This window comes from Galeopterus variegatus, unplaced genomic scaffold (assembly GCF_000696425.1).
Source record: "Galeopterus variegatus unplaced genomic scaffold, G_variegatus-3.0.2 Scaffold2884, whole genome shotgun sequence".
In the NCBI taxonomy this organism is placed as follows: domain Eukaryota; kingdom Metazoa; phylum Chordata; class Mammalia; order Dermoptera; family Cynocephalidae; genus Galeopterus; species Galeopterus variegatus.
In genome coordinates, this window is record NW_007728995.1 from 67,614 (window position 1) to 82,601 (window position 14,988).

Genomic DNA, 14,988 nt, shown 5'->3' on the forward strand with positions numbered 1-14,988 from the left:
CAAAAAAAAACAAACAACAAAAAAAAAAAAAAACGGGGGGGAGGGAAGAAGACATAACAATTACTATTCCTTGAAGTTGATACAACAAGCATACAGAAAGGACATTGTTGGGAGGGAGGGGGAGTGGGAGGAGGGGGGGAGTTTTTGGTAATTGGCCACAATAATCAACCACATTGTATATTGACAAAATAAAATAAAATAAAATAAATAGACCTCTCAAATACACAGAGTTCCTAGTTTCTAAACCAGTGTTGTGTTCTAAATTATTTTTTGCTTGACTTCTCTATGGCAGGTCAATATGTCCAATATTGAAACTGCCCTCCTGCTGCCTTTACAAACAATTCTTTTCAGTGAGTTTTTCCACTAGTATTCCCCTCTATGCAACTTCCATTTTTTTCCTTTCACCTGCATTCATCTCCAAAGTTCCCTAATCAGATATCTGATCTCCTTTCTCCTTTACTCATTTCCTTCCTCTTTATGACTTCAGTTACTGATTTGGCACAGATAAATAACCAGTTTATTTCTTCAGCCCCTCTATCTTTTGCATCTTCAGATTTACAATCTTAGCTAATTGCTGGGCATTTCCACTAGATTTCACAACAGTCGTGTCTCATATTATCTATATATGCGGGTACTTCAAAAAGTTCATGGAAAAATATTATTAAAAGATAATAAAAATCTTTGCAAAAACTTTTTGAAATACCCTTGTACAAAACTGAATTCATTATATGTTATCTCTTTAAACAAATCTTAATTCTTCCACAGACTTACAAAATTTTTATTCATGTAGATGCCTCATAAATTAGTAACTCCTAGGTTCTTAGTAAATGTTTGTTGAAATAGATTAGTGAATTTTTGTGGTAAAAAATAAAAACACAAATACTCATTTTAGGTCTACAGTTTATTAGAAATCAATTTGAAATTTAATGTATGTCCTAAATGTTGAAAGAAAAAAACTTGATGTAAAATCCAGAGCTTTTACGCAAATTTATTTGAATTGGAGAACTCTGTAAAACATTTATCATCATTTTAATAACAATTTCTCTCCCGGTATACCCTAATTAGGTTTAATGGGCTTTTCTGTGATGATGATTTACCCAAAGTTTGTTCTGGAGAGAAAAATATCTAACTCTTCTAAAGCAGGAAATGTTTCGTTCCCCTTCTACCTAAGCATGACTAAGAGTATAAACCTTCATTAAACCATTCTTCCCACTTACCACTGGGATCTTACATGATTGTGTCAGGAAGCAGTCCTTGCCTCTCACCTCTCTCAGTTCATGTGCTCATCCACAGAAATCCTCTTTATTTATATGATTCAGAGGAGAAGCATCTTCAATGTGAAAGAAAACTAAGCAGGTTTCCCTAAAGAGGAATGATGAAACGTTTTGAGTCTGGGAAGACCTTGGGGGAACTGGGTTTTCTCACTATTATCAATTAATATGTATTGTAAAATTACCCAAGGAAGAACATTGTGAAAAATCTCCCAGAAGTGTTACAAATTTTCATAATTAATCAACTTTTTCTCAACTTTGTGTGGAAATTAAAGTAATTATTATTATTCCAAATAATATTAACATAAGATCAAATAAAAATCACAATGTGTTTTACAAGTCAAAATACATTTTTATATATGGCTTCATCAATGAAATACTTTTACTGATAGTGTTATTATTCTATTTTATATGGAAGAACATTGTGTGTCTAGAAGTTACAAATTAAAACAAAGTGGCACAGGTAAGGAATAATACAGATGAGTGGCCCTGGCTGCTACTGTGGTGGTGAATTTTCTTTGCTTGACAGTAGGTGTGGTGTTGGTTCTGGGTTATGTTAAACCACCTTGGGTCCTGTTCCAGAATCTGTGGTCATAGAATGAGCCACCAGCTGGCTCACCTTGGTGGGTCAGGCAGTGGGGGCTGGTGCTCCCCTCCAGGTCCAAGGAGTGGGGAGGGGTCACCGGCACCATGTGGGTCCCTACTTTTTTTTAAAATTGTGTTTTCTGAAATAATTTATTATACAGATATGTGGGGTACAAAGTTGATCTTCAATAGTTTTGTACAATGCGTGATAGTTAGATCAGGATAGTTAGCTTATTGTCACAACATAATCATTCTTTGTGTCTGTTAACCAATTTCTTGTTAATTCCCCTTTCTCTCCGTCTTCAATAGTTTTGTACAATGCGTGATAGTTAGATCAGGATAGTTAGCTTATCGTCACAACATAATCATTCTTTGTGTCTGTTAACCAATTTCTTGTTAATTCCCCTTTCTCTCCCCCACTCCTCCCCTCTCCTTTTCTGCCTCTAGTAACCACAATTCTTTTTTCTCCTTCTAAAAGTTCAATGTATTACTGTGATTGCTGTTTCTTTCTTTCTCTCTCTCTCTGTCTCTATTATTTGTTTATTTATGGACTCACGAGTGAGAACATGCAGTATTTCTCTCTCTGCACCTGGGTTGTTTCACTTAGGATAATTTTCTCCAGGCTCATCCATATCATTACAAATGGCAGAAATACTTTCTTTTTTATGGCTGTGTAGTATTCCATTGTGTATATATTCCACAATGTCTTTATACAGTCATCATCCATTGATGGACATTTACATTGGTTCCGTCACTTGGCTATTGTAAATAGAGCTTCAGTAAACACTGGAGTGCAGGTATCCCTTCAACATGATGATTTCCAATCCTCTGGATATATCCCCAGTAGCGGGAATGCTAGATCATGTGGTAGTTCTATCTGTAGTTGTTTGAGGAAACTCCATACTGTTCTTCATAATGGCCATACTAATTTACAGTCCCACCAGCAGTGCAGAAGTGTTCCCCTTTCTCCACATCCTAGTCAGCATCTGTCAAACATTTAAATTAGCAAAGCAAACAATGAAATAACCCAACAAATAATCTAGCAAAACTGTACAGGAAATGTGCAAACATAAAAAAAAAGATTTTTAATTATTGAAGGAAACAAAACAAGACTTGAACAAATGGAAAGTTGTACAGTGTTCTTGGTCAAGAGGAATTCCTTTATGTTGGGCATCTCCGGCGGCTGCACAGGACCCCAACAGGTTTTTCCTTTCCATAGAGGGTTGGGGCCAAAGGGATTGCCCTTTTCTCCCCCTCAGAATGTGGGGCAAAAGAGATTCCAACAGATGGGTGAGCACGCTGCTGCTCTCCCAGATAGGGAACAAACACACGGAGCGGGGGTTCTGTCAGGCAGTTCCGTTTATTGTAACACAAAAGATCATATTTATATTCTTAGCAGGCGGGGATTTCCAAGCTTAGGCCAATCCTTGAAAAGGTCAAATGTGCACGTGCCTTGCCTCTCTATGCTTAGCCCTCTCCCTTAACTTCCCTCGGGCTCTACCTTTTATCCTTTTAGGCTTAGAAAAAGGGCACGATCCCATACCTTTAGAATCTTGAAATGATTGAGCCTTAACAAACTGAAAGTCAAGTCCAGAAACCATAAAATAAAAGTTTTAAGATAAACTACATAATAATGTCAAAATATACCAAAGCAAAAGACAAATTGGGAAATACACTTCTGCCTATGTCCTCCTGAACACATAAAAATATTTGTCATTCATATCAGTGATAAACCACTATTTTCTCTCAGTGCTAAAAGTATTTAAAAATTGATAAGAAAATCCATAAATTAATGGATAATGATATAAACAGATGGTTTGGAATATAAAATAAAATGATGCTCAAAATAAAATGTTCCTCAGTCATACCCCAAAATGAGAGAAATGTGAAATAAAACTATAGGGAGAAACAATGTTTTTGATTTTTAGATAGGAAAATCCCACATGTTGTTGACATCAACCAGCTCATGTGTTTTGGTGTAGATTAGTACAATCCCTGTATAGGGTAATTTGTCAACATTTATCTCTCTATCATAAAATTCATTTTCATAACTTCCACCCATTTTCTTTTGGATTCTTAGTTTTTCTCTCTTGGAGTACTTATTATATATTCTGAAAATTTATCCTTTATCAGGTACATGTATTGCAGAAATCTTCCAGTTTGTGCAGATTTTATCACTCATTATTGAAACATTTTATAATAACCGTAATTCTATTTATTGTCATTGAAAGTATAAATAAGTTTTATGCTTTTTGATTTTTAGGAGATTTTCAATCTAGGTAATTCTAAAAATCAAAAAATAATTGATCTTTTATTTCAGTGTACTATTTCATGTACAATATGTTTGTGTACATAATATAAGGTAGAGGGCCCAATTCTGTTTTTTCTCCAAATGGTTAAACAATTTCTCTAGTGCTATATGATATGAGTTTCTGAGGAAATAGTCATTTTTATGCACTCTTACGTGGAGGGTAAATTGATATACATATATTTTGGGTGTATTAGTATTATTTATCAATATGCAAAATGTACATGACCTTTTACTTAAAAAATTCACATGTTAAGCATCTAACTGAAAGAAACACTGTTACATACACACCAATATATGTTCACAAACCTGTTAACTGCAGACTTTGTAAAGGTGGAAAAATTGGAGAGAACCAAATATCAATCATTAGTGAAAGAATAAATAATCTGCATTAAATAAATTATGGAATTCTGTTATGAATAAAAAGATTTTTACGTAAAGATATTGAATAATTTCCAGATATATTGGTAAATGAAAGTAGTTATAGAAAAATACATTTTCCACTATATACTTTTTCCAAAATGTACATATGAAAGTGAAATGGAAGCAAAGGAGGACATCTTTTTTAACATGTTTAACTTTTTAAAAGTAGATGTATATTTGCCCAATTAACAGAAATTTAAAAAACAAAACAAGCCAAAATCTTTTGCTTTGGGAAAGACCATGTAATAGTACATGAGACTACTTTCAGAATCTACCAGGTCAGACCTCAGGCTTTATCTCATTGGCTCCCTTTTGGGTTGTATTCCTGCTAGTCTCCAAAATCTTCCATTTCTCTTTTCTCCATAGCAGTGCTCCTAGTATACCTGCCATCCTGAATACATATCCCAAAGAAAGGGTCGATGCTCACAGTGAGGTCAGCCAAACCTGAATATCCTATCTCTTTATCCCTGGTGTGCTACTCTAGATTCAGCCTCTGGGTTTCTCTGACCTTGGATCCAATGGGGGAAAAAAAATCACAGAATCCACTGGCTGAATACCATTGTAGTTTTCAAAGTCTCCTTTATTTCTCATGCTATTGTAAATGTTATTTAAAAAAAATTTATTTTCTATGGTTTATTGCTAACACATAGAAATACAATTGACTTTTTAATATTAACCTGTATCCTGTGGCTTATTTATTAAAGTAAAAATTTTACTTTATTTTACTTTTCATTTCCAATGTTTATGTCTTTTTTTTTTCTTTAATAAAATGTTAGCTGTAAGTTTTTCATAAAAGCTTTTTTTCCTTTCTTTAATTTATTTTCAATCGTTTATTGCTAACACATAGAAATACAATTGACTTTTTAATATTAACCTGTATCCTGTGGCTTATTTAAGTAAAAATTTTACTTTATTTTACTTTTCATTTCCAATGTTTATGTCTTTATTTTTTTCTTTAATAAAATGTTAGCTGTAAGTTTTTCATAAAAGCTTTTTTTCCTTTCTTTAGATTGAGGAAGTTTCCTTTTATACTTAGTTTATTAGGGTTTTATTTTATCATGAATGGGTTGAATTTTTCAAATGCCTTTCTGTAATTTTTGAAATGATCGTATGATTTTTTTCTCTTTTATTATGTTAACGTGGTGTATAATAATGATTAATTTCAAAAATTAAACCAATCTGTGTATTTTTTTTGAATGAATCCCACTTAGTCATGGTCTATTATCCCTTTTTAATATTGTTAGATTCGATCTGCTAATATTTCAATAAGGATTTCTGCATCTATATTCATAAAAGATATCGGTCTGTAATTTTCTTTATATGTCATTGTCATGTTTTTGGATCAAGATTCTACAGATCTCATCAAATGAGTTTGTAAGCATTCTCTATATCTTGAAATAACTTACTTGGGATTGGTATTAGCTTTATAACTGTTTGATAGAATGCCAATAAAATCATCTGGGCATGAAGGTTTCTTCATGGGAGATTGTAGGGGACACTGTGGCATGATGCCCAGATCCCCCTTCAGTAATTAAGGACTTATTACTGCAGCTGCTAAGAGTACTTAGGCTGCTCCCTTCAAGAATTTCCTTAGCTGTGTTTCCACACCTGGCAGCGGGTGTTCGGTGATTGATTGACATGGGGATATAACACCCAGCACACTTGAACCACCTCATAAGAGCTCTAAAAGACGAGGACGTCCTTAGCACTCTCTACACAGTCACCTAAGGTTCCTTTGACTCTGAATCAGAGGTTTGCTTTTTTCCTTCTCAAATTCTGTTTCTTTTTCTTCCATTCCATAATGTTAATCTGAAGAGCACTCTAAAAAACGTACAGCATGTGTTCTTATCTCAATATCTGCTTCCCGAAAAATCTATCCACGGCAAGGTTTTTAGATTACAAATTTCATTTCTTAGTAGACAGTGGGCTACTTTAAATTTCTAATTCTTTTTAAGTAAGTTTTGACAGTATGTATTTTTAAAGAAGTTTGTTTATTAAATATAAGGTGTCAAAATTATTGGCATGAACTTGTTCATAATATACTTTTATTACCCTTTAATGTCTGAAGGACCATTAGTGCTATCCCTAATTTATTCTTGATACTGGCATTTATTTTGAATTTTGCTTGGAATTTATTAATTTTACTAATCTTTTAAAAACAATTTTTGTTGACTTTTTTTACTGCTTGATTTTTATTACATTAATTTTCACCTTTAAAAAATTATCTTCTTTGAGTTTACTTTTTCCTTCAATTTCTAAAAGTATCAGCTTAGATCATTGACTTTAGGCACACAAAGTTATAAATTTTCCTATAAAGCATTGTTTTAGCTGCCTGAGAGTTTTGATATGTTGTGTTGCCATTGTCATACTATTCACTTATGATTTGACCTTTAAACCATCAATTTTTGGAAATGTTTTGCTTAATTTTCAAATATTTGCAGATTTCCTAGACATTTTATTATTATTGGTTTCTTACTCAGTTCTGTTATGGTCAATAACTTCTCTGCGTGATGAAATTATTCAGTTTTTCTATGGCACATTATATATTCTATTTTGGTAAATGCTGTAAGTGCTTTTGTTTAAAAAAGTATATTCTTTACTGTTGGATAAGATTGTTGATATATTTTAACTAGTTCAAACAAGTTGACAGTGTTTTTCAAGTGTATTGTACATCATTACGATTGTTTTGTTCAATTGTTTTACTCACTACTGAGGGAGATGTGTTGATATCTCCAACCATGTCTGGAATTCGTGTACTTACCTTTAATATTTTCAACTTTTGCCACTTGAATTTTGAGACTCTGTTATTAGTTGCATACACATTTGTGACATTATATATTTATGATATATTGATGATTTATATTTATGTGATACCCCACTTTTTCTTTCATTGCTTCCTGCTTTGGATTCTACTTTGTCTGATATAACATAGCTACACCTGCTTCCTAATGCTTTATGTTTGCGTGGCATATCTTTCCTAACCTCTTTACTTGCCACTTATCTGCATTTTTATATTTAAAGTGTATTTCTTGAAAACAGGATATAAGTGGGTCTTGCTATATTATCCAGCTTAAAAATCTCTGCCTTTAGTTTGGAGTGATTTTTTCATTTTAATAAGTAATTTATAACATGGCTGGGTTCAAGTCTACATTTTTTTTTTCTATTTGCCCCATCTATTCTGTTTTTATTTTGTTCTTCCTTTGCTGGCTTCTTTTGGGTAAATTTTTTTTAACATTTCATTTTATCTCCTTTATTAACTTCTTAGCATACCCCCCCCCGATGTCTTTTTTTATGAAGTTGCTTTAATGATTAAAAAATGCATCTTTAATTTATCAGAGCACACCATCAAACATTATTCTATTCCAGAAACCATGTGAGAAACCTAAAGCAAAATAATTCTGTTTGTCCTTCTCCTTCTTTGTGCTTTATTGGCATTCTTATATTTTACTTCAATATATACTATACATTACATTCACGTTTTGTCCATAATATACTTCTATTATTTTTATCTTAAACAGCCATTAATCTTTCAACAAATTTATACGTACACACAAAAAAGAAACAGGTCTTTAATATATTTATCAACATATTAATACTTTTGTTTTTCATTCATTCTGTATGTTCAGATTTCCTTTAATCTGAAAGGCTCTTGAACTTTTCTTGTAGTGCTGTATAAAACTTGAAAATGTCTTTAGTTTCTATTCATTTTGAGGAGTATTTTCACTGTATATTATATTCTAGTTGATAGCTTTCCCCAGCACCTTAAGGGTACCATGTTATTGTCTTCTGATGTCACCCGTGATTGTTATCATTGTTACCCTGTAGTCAATATTTCTTTTTCTTTTAAGCTTTTACTTTTGTCTTTGGTTTTCATCAGTTGGATATAAGGTGATCACATATGATTTTCTTTTTACTTATCTTGCTCTGGGTTTCATGAGCTTTTTGTATTTGTGGTGGTGTCATTAATCAATTTTAGAAAATTCTCAGTCATTATCTTTTCAAATAGTTTTTCTGTTTCTTTGTTTCTCTTGTATTCTGGAACTCCAGTTACTCATATGGCAGAGGAGTTGATTTTATTCTATAAACTATTCATATAACTTAGATGCTCTGTTTTTGTGTTTGTTTTCTTTTTTCTCTTTGTGTTAAAGTTTGGATAATTTCTGTTGTCCTAAATTTCAGTTCACTGATCCTTTCCTCCACTGAGTCCAGTTTGTTTTTAAGCCCATCAAATTAATTCTTCAATTCTGGTATTTTATTTTTCATATCTAACATTTCCACTTGGTACTTTTGTATAATTCTCATGTCTCTGCTGAAGTTTTCCTGTTGCTCATAAATCCTGTCTGCCTTTTACTACAAAAATGTGAAACATTATTCATTACAGTCTTTTAAAATTTCCTGTCTGATAATTCTGACATCTGGACCAGATCTGTGTGTGCGTCTTTTGAATGTTTCCTCTTATTACTTTTAAATGACTCATTTTACTTTACTTTCTGCTTAGTATGACCCATAATTTAAAATTTTTATTTTATGCTAAGCATTGTGCATCTTAGTCAGTTTAGGATATTGTAACAAAATACAATAGACTGGGCGACTTAAACAACAGACATTTATTTCTCACAGTTCTGGAGGCTGGGAAGTCCAAGTTTAAGGTTCCAGACAACTCAGTTTCTGGTACAGTCCCTCTCCCTGGCTTATAGATGGTCATCTTTTTACTATGTCCTCCTGTGAGCTAAGTTCTCAGAGAGAGCTTTGAACCATCTTACTCTTTTAATAAGAATACTAATCCCATTATGGGGGCCAGTTACACCCTCATGACCTCATCTAAACCTAATTTAACTTTCCAGAGGCCCACTTCCAAATATCCTCACATTGGGATTAGGGCATCAACATATAAATTTGGGGTGACACAAACATTCAGTTCATAGCATTGTGTAAAAAAATAATGGTAGAGATGAAAATAATTAATAAGTAATATTTATCTGTAGGAAAGGGCATTTCCTATATTCTCTCATGATATTCATGTGGGGAGCTGAGACCATCTGATTTGTAATTAATTAATTTGTAATTAATTTCTCTTTGCTTATCAGTTCTGATCCTAGCTTTCTGATCTTTGGGAGGTCTCTCTTTCCTTCTTTTTCTTTCCCAACCTTTGGAAGGACACTTCAACACACTTTGTGAAGGCTTGTAGTTTATTGGAACAAGTTATCTTAGCCATTAATTCCCAAGTTAACAAATCTCTCCTTCCATCTCAGTCCTGTGCCTTTTGTTTGGTGAAATGAGTATGATTTGCTTGAAGTTCCTAAAATGATATTATGTGAGTCCATACCTTGAAAAAGGCTGCCAGTTATCATGACCAATCATAACACAGCTCTGTAGGATGTTTCTGTCTCCATAGAGCATGCTGAGCTATACCTCTGGTTGTATATTAAGAGGCAAAGAAATGATTGTAAAATTTTGCTATTTAAAACTACAGAAATCTTGGAAAGTATGTGTTGGAATGGAAGAAAGCATTTGAGTTAAGTATGGATTCAGCCAATTTATTAATATGGGAGCACTTAAAAAAGACTCTAATCGGATGTACTGGCTCAAACAGTTCAGAGAAACATGGCTACTTACTCATTTGGTTGGTTGTAACCTCAACTGACCAAACATTTGACTGAGGTAAGTATGGATTCAGCCAATTTATTAATATGGGAGCACTTAAAAAAGACTCTAATCGGATGTACTGGCCCAAACAGTTCAGAGAAACATGGCTACTTACTCATTTGGTTGGTTGTAACCTCAACTGACCAATATTTTATATTAACTGAAGTACTAAATGAAGTCAATATGTCATGAATTACTTAGTATATTATAGAGAAGGTAACTATGATGATAAATATTTTGGAATAAATTTAATATGCCTGACCCTCTCACTTCTTTTCATGCCCTGGGATTTCCAAGAGGATACTCCCTTCAGTAAAACATTAAAACACATTGGTGAGGAAAATATCAGCAATTTTTAAAGATGTAATTACTAGTTTTTTGTTAGCCAAAGAAGGTGATTGAAAATGCTGTCATCAAAATGGTCTTCCTGATTTCTATAAAATTAATTCTACACTGGATGGTAGAGACCATATGAAAGCACATATTCAACAGGACAAGATGGGTGAATTTACCATAATAAGTAGCAAGACTGAGGGAGAAATCAGAGTGATTGATCTGTGGGAATTTGGGGTGGTGATTAATTGATAAAGGTGTCCCTAAAGCTTAAAAAATAAAATTCAGCAAAGGTTTGATTTGAGCTATAGAACCAAAACCCCTAAGACTGATGAATAGGGAATTGACTTGAGTCATCACAATGAATAACCATTGCCATAACAACCTTTCAGACCTAAGTCAGCATACTCATCAATTCAGGCTCCTATTAAAAAAAAAAAGAAAAAAAGAAAAAAACCACCATAAACTCAGTGGCTTAAAAAGCACAAATTTGTTTCTCACAGTTCTGGAGCATGGGAAGTCCCAGATCATTATGTTGGCAGATTTAGTGTCTGGTGAGGATCCTCTTGCTGGTTTGAAAATAGCTATTTTCTCACTGTATCCTTACATGACAGAGAAGGCTAACTCTAGTCCCTATCATCTTATCATGACATTAATCCCATCATAGGGGGTCCATCCTTATGACCTCATGTAAACGTAATTACCTCCCACAGGTCCTACTTCCTATTGGGAATTAGGGTTTCACATATGAATTTGGGGAGGGGCAGATGCAAATGTGCAGTTTACAACAGTCGGTTAACCGATCCAGAGCTCATTAGATAGAAAAAAGGCTGAGTTCCCTTGTGGGAGAACCTGACACATTATAACAATCATGTGTACAAACGTACCTCTACATTTTACAGGGGTGCAATAAGAAAAATGAAATACACTCATTGAATAAGGATATCATGGAAAGAAAGGTAAGAGGAAGTCTCTTGAAAATTTCCCCTCCCCTCTTGCAAAATAACAACAAGCTTCAGGGGAATCATAGACATTTGTGCTACTATTAGAGGTAAGAAAATGCAGAGGTAGTAATTCATATCACATTACCATTTAATTCACCCTCTGGCCTGTGCATGAGATAGATTGTAGCATAAATAATGGCAGGCTAGATTATTCTATGGTAACAACGTTAACAAATTAGAGGCTTAATATATTTCTTACTCACTAAAAGTCTTCACTAAAAGTCTTCAGTGAGTGTATTAGCTGATTTTCTGTAGCTTATAACAGAATACCTGAAACTGAGTAATTTATAAAGAAACAAAATTTACTTCTTACAGTTTTGGAGGCTTAGAAGTGCACAGTCTGGGAGTGCATCTGGCAAGGACGTTCTTCTGGGTGGGAACTGTAGAGTATTCATAGAGCAAATGTGCCTCACAGGGCCTGGTTTTCCAAAGCCTTGCAGTTTCAAATATTGACCTTGCAAGGGACAGAAAGTTTCCCCCAGGGCATTGAGTCTCTGTGGCAAGACAGAAATTGTGACACAGCAAGACTGCTGGTTCTAAGACAGACAAGTTACTAATTGATATGTAAAGTTACTAAAAAGCTGCTAGAGGGAAAAGGAATGTCAGCTAAATCAAGCCTTTGTTAGTGGATCACTTAATTGCCTAACAGAATGTCATCTGACTTGTTTTTACTGAATGTTACCAGCTTCTATTGTAAAACTTGTTAAACTGTACTTAGCAAAACCCCACCTAGGTCACTTCCTCTAACTTCTTGGTCTGGACAATAAATTCAGGAAGAGAACCCCAATTCGTGGTTAATTTTCCAAATGGAAGGATGCCTCACATTTGAGGGTCCTGGGATCTTAACCCCTTTCTGGGGCTTCTCACTGCTCAAAAGAGATGGGCTTTGAGTAATCTTTGGTGGCTCCGTCACCCAGGGGAAAAGGGGTGACAAATCTGTGGGAGGCAAAGCAACAGGGAACTCCCTATAGGGTCCTGTGATGACCAGTGCATCACATGGTGAGACTGGCAAGAGCAAGTGAACTAACTTTCTCACTTGCTCCCCTTATAAAACCATCAGAACCATGCCGTGACAGACTATTAAATGATTAACCCATCACTCCATGAATGGATCAATTGATTCAGTAGATTCAATCACTTCCTAAAGGTCCCACCTTCCACCACCATACTGGGCGGTAAGTTCCTACATGAGCTTGGGGGGCTTTCAAACCACAGCAGTGAGTGCTAGCAAATACCGGAAGCAACCCCTCATGTATATGGTAGCTCGGTATTCTAGGTCTCTTTGCACTTGTGGCTCTTCAGTCTCAGGATGTAATTCCATAATCACTGTGGCAGAGAAAGTGAGAATAAAAATTGTATACATGCCCTGGAAGTATTTTGTCAGAATTGAGATATGTCATTTCACACATTTTTTTGACAAAATCACATTACTACACTCAATCTCATGGGAAGAGGAAGGAGTCCTATCTTCACACATGACCAAGAAAGAGAGGAAGGAAAGGAATATTTTTGAGCATTGGGAGTATCTACTACAGATGGATCTTAAAGAGTAATACTTGGATTACTATAAAATTAATTAGATTATAACTGTAGATGCCATTTCAGGTGTGGTCTCTTTACTGGAGCAGATCAATGCAATTCCTAGTCCCTGTATGCAGATATCAAGCAGATAAATGCAGTTTTCCTCTATCCCAATTGACAGGACTTAGTAGAAGCAATTTTCTTTCAGTACAAGTTTCCTATTTTATGCCAGAATAATATCATTTATCTGGCTGTTTGTTACTGCTTAGCCTTTGTAACTTTGATATCTTGCTGTCCCATAGAATGCTACACTAGTCCAATGTATTGACAACATCATATTGACTAGGTTTATATTCAGGAAATAGAAATTACAATAGATGCTTTGATAAGACAGTGTACACTAGTGCATGGTATAGTGGATTGAATTATATTCCCCCAAAACTCACTGAAGCTTAATCGTGTCCCCCAAGTTTTATGTATTAGAGACTTGGTCCCCACTGTGAATGTTAAGAGGGTGGGAAATCCTATTATGGTAATTGAAAGGTAGAGCTTTGAAGAGGTGATTGGATTATAGGACTATGCTGTAGTGAATGGATTAAAAATGGTGGTCAGAATGAATGCAGTGCGGACGACACCATGCCGAGGGTTGTGATCCCTTTACCGGTCACACCCAAAAAAAGTAAACTGTTAGAACTGATAAGTGAATTTGTTGAAGTTGCATGATACAAGATGAACTTGTAAAATCAGTTGCATTTGTATACAGTAACAATGAACTACCCAAAAAGTAAATTAAAAAGACAATCTCATTTATAATAGCACATCAAAAAGAATATAATACTTAAGAATAAATTTAACCAATGAGGTGAAAGATCTGTACACTTGCAAACTATAAGACATGGATGAAAGGAATTGAAGAAGACACAAATAAATGAAAAGATATCTTGTGTTAATGGACAGGAAGAGTCAATGTTATTCAAATATCCATATAATCCAAAACAATCTACAGATTCAATGCAAGGCCTATCAAAATTCCAATGGTATTTTGCACAGAAAGAGAAAAAAAAAATCTGAAAATTCATACCAAACCACAAAGGACCCTGAATAAAGTAATTTTAAGCAAGAAAAACAAAGCTGGAGGCATTACATTACCAGATTTCAAAATATACTGCAAAGCTATAGTAATTAACACAGCATGGTAGTGGCCTGAAAATAGACATATAGGCCAATGGAACAGAATAGAGAGCCAAGAAATGACTGATTGATCAACTGATCTTTAACAAAGTTGCCATCATTACAAGTATCAAATCTTTGAACAGAATATCAGGTTTTCCTATTTGTTAAGAAGTAAGATGGCCACAGATGTAGAGCTTTTTTCGTTTATGAGCAGTGGATAATGATTTTTTGGGATACTCAGAAATCAAAAGGAGCAAGATTGGAGAATTAATAGGGGGATACTCAAAAATCAAAAGGAGCAAGATTGGAGAATTAATAGTGAAGCCTGGGACAGAGAAATGAGTATGGATCTCTTGAGTTGGACATATGGTAGAAGGGTACTTATGCCTTACATGAATGTTTATGAAAGGGTAGAAACTGTGGGATACTCAGAAATCAAAAGGAGCAAGATTGGAGAATTAATAGTGAAGCCTGGGACAGAGAAATGAGTATGGATCTCTTGGATTGGACATATGGTAGAAGGGTACTTATGCCTTACATGAATGTTTATGAAAGGGTAGAAACTGTTCTGAATAAGGAGGCCATTCTCAAAAATCTGGTGGACAAATAAAGTTTTGTGGATTTCAGTCAGCCTCAATTCCCAGGCATGAAATTCTTGCTTGATGGGCTAATTTACAAAGGGACCATGTGGCAGGGATGGAAGTTAAGTAGGTAAAGGTCTCAT